The 3,038-nt window shown below is 38.4% G+C and overlaps 1 long non-coding RNA gene across 1 annotated transcript; it reads left to right on the plus strand.

Annotated features, from left to right (window-relative positions):
- Positions 1-804: 804 nt before the first annotated feature.
- Gm35308 lies at positions 805-2,797 on the plus strand. Its single transcript, XR_383717.2, has 3 exons — positions 805-891; positions 1,511-1,623; positions 2,686-2,797. It is a non-coding gene; the product is annotated as a predicted gene, 35308 (long non-coding RNA).
- Positions 2,798-3,038: the final 241 nt, after the last annotated feature.

Here is a 3,038-nt window from a genome sequence, read left to right on the forward strand (position 1 = left end):
GCACCAAATATTAAAATAATGTGCTTCTGTAAACTGAAAGCTAACCTGCATCCTATATAAACACCAAGCAAGAAAAGAATTTACGTTCAACAACATACACAGATTTTTAAATGATCATAGCCATGCATATATATATATATATATATATATATATATATATATTAATATATATATATTAATTTTAACAAAGCATTCACATACACATGATTCCTTGTATCCAAAATGAAATTATAAGCCAGGAACATAAAATATATAATAAAAGCAATTCCCATCTGTCTTATCATGAGCAAAGGATTTATCTGAAAAGAATTATCATTTCATCTTTATATGCAGTTTGGTTCCTGTATGCGTTTATTGATGGCTGCTATTTTCACAGTTCAGCACTAATTATTAATTTGTGTATCCAAGAGGATATACACATAGTTCTCACTATTCTCAAGAGATTTTTTTGGTAAATAATTGTGTACATGAGAGGCTCAAATTGTGTTTAGCTCTCATTTCTGGCTTCCCATTAAAACCCCGTCAAGGAGTCAGAAGTGCAAGCAACATTGTACCTCCCATAATTAAGGTACCCATAATTCAGTGACAGTAGACAAATTTCATGTTAGAGGAACACAGAATGACGAGTTGGTCCCTGGATGCTGTTTCATTTTAGTGCCCAGACATTAGCATCTTGAATATTTGAATGTGAGCACACGAAAGTTCATAAGGGGATAAGATAATAATAATAGTTTCAGATTTATATAGAACTGTGTTCTGAAAACCGTTTAACCGCTTCCAAAGCAAGACTAGACCGGCTTTCCAGGTTTCCCTCCACTTCCTGTCTTATGAAAAGAAGAAGCATGAAGTACTTAAAATGATTTGGGTCATTTTATTTCTTTGGTTGTAAAGGTAAGCTTCTAACACATCTTTGCATGTGCTGCATTGATGGTACTGAGGCGGGTAGCTGAGGTGCTTGCCCTAGTCTTGCGCAATCCCTGCCACACGTGGGGAGAACAGAGGACAATCTCGGGGATGAGTCTTCACCTTCCTCCATTTTGGAGACAGAGTCTCTTGTTCACCACGGCTGAGTACGGAAGCCCAGCAGGTCCATGAACTGTGGGGATTCTCCTGTTTCCACCTCTCTGATTACCATAGGAGCACAGGGATTACCGATGTGTTAGCTATGGTGTCAGGCTCTGCGCTGTTATGGGGTGTGAACTCAGATGCGTATGTTCATGTGGCCAGTGCCTCATACACTGAGCAACCTTCCCAGTCCCAAAACACAGTTTATTTCATCTAAATATGATTTTTCTAAAAAGGAGTGAAGGTGGGGGTCTCTTCTCTTCCACTTGACCATCAGCCCTTAGAACAGTTTGAGTCTCCCCAGTTTTATTATGCTTAACAGTACACTATTATTTTTAAATAATTAATGGAGAAGTTTGGACAATATTTTGAAACCTATAAGTATTTTCTATTTAATTAAATTCAATAAGAGATTGTTGGAATTCAGTGTGGCTAACCTTTGCAGCATGCATCTGAAGAATATTAGTGTGATCAAGACAAGGATTCACGGATTAAGACATCCATGATCGACTGAGGCACGAGGTCCTCTTCAGATAGATTACTCACAAGCCCATGCTGGTAAGTGCCACGCAGAACTGTATAACCACATGGCAAGGAGATGATACTTTCTGGAAAATAAGTCTTAAAGGATGAGTAAGAATCCAAAAGTTTAGCAAGGTGGGGCAGGCGAACTATTAAAGTCTGGGGGAGTCTATAATTGGCTTTGAGACGTCAGAAGACAGGAGAGCATTTCTCACCTGTCAAATGAGTCTCATCTTTACTATATATTAATGAAGGGTTGTGGATTAGGCTGTGACATTGTAGGTCTTGCATTTGAAGGTGATGAGGCTATAGGGATTGTGAAAAAGAGATCAGAGATAGGAACTGCATCCTGAGTGTGAGGTGATGTAGCTCACATTTTGTGGACTATTTTACTTTTAACAGAAATCAGACAATGATGGTGGTGGTGGTCATAGTGAAATGACCATAAAATCATATCTAAGAAGCACACACAGAGCTTTCCAAAGTAGGTAGACTTTTACTGAAAGAAAGGAATGGCTTCTTTAGCCCTGTTTTCCAGCTACTTTAAAGAACAATTTAAAAATCTATGATCTTTAGTGAGTTAAAGGACCACCTGCATTGTCACTCCTGGGTAGAGACACAGAATAAATAAATAAAATAAATAAAGCTGACAATGTTAAATTGGCAAAGATTCGTGTCTGGTATTTTTGATATGTTTATAAAAAGACTAAGGCGTCTCAGGGAAGACGCAGTTAACTTGTAGTGATCAGATCATTGTGTAGAAGACAGGTAACTTTGTCCAAGTGTACTGACCAAGAATAACCTTCATAAGGCAAACATCAATTCATAGAATAGATATCTTATACACAAACATCTATAGAAGTACCCTGTCTACATCACTAATAGGACTGTAAAGGGACCCCTTTCCTAGCCTCTGACAATGCTCAGTACAGGGAGCACTGTGCCACTCGGGGATTACTAACACCAAGTTTGAATCTCTGGCCTCTGACTTGTTTTATTTTGCTCTTCAAATCTTATTCCTTGAGGCTTACCCCACCCTTCCTGGTTTCACATCTTCTCTCCTGAGTATATACATAACCTATTTGTTTGGCTCCTCAGAAGAGGCTTCAGACCAAGGAATTGGAAGTTGCCGCCTCTTGACAGCTTGCGCTTTATTCTTCCCCCATGAAAAGCATTGTAAGTAAAGAACACCAGCAGTGGCTGCTGTAGCTTCTGGGCATTTTTTTTGTTCTTGTGATCTGAAGTCCACTTATTGTGTTTTCTCTTATTTGGAGGTCATCAAACTTTGATCACTAGTGGGGAGTGTGGGGTTTTGCCTTGATCTCTGAGATCACACTAGAGGCTGATTTTAAAAAACATGTATGAAAGGTTTATTTTAAAATGAAAAAGAGAGCTATAATCTAGTTGTGTGAGGGTAAACGTTTAAGAATGGATGAGATTCAAAGCAGTAC

This window comes from Mus musculus, chromosome 14 (assembly GCF_000001635.26).
Source record: "Mus musculus strain C57BL/6J chromosome 14, GRCm38.p6 C57BL/6J".
Lineage (NCBI taxonomy): Eukaryota > Metazoa > Chordata > Mammalia > Rodentia > Muridae > Mus > Mus musculus.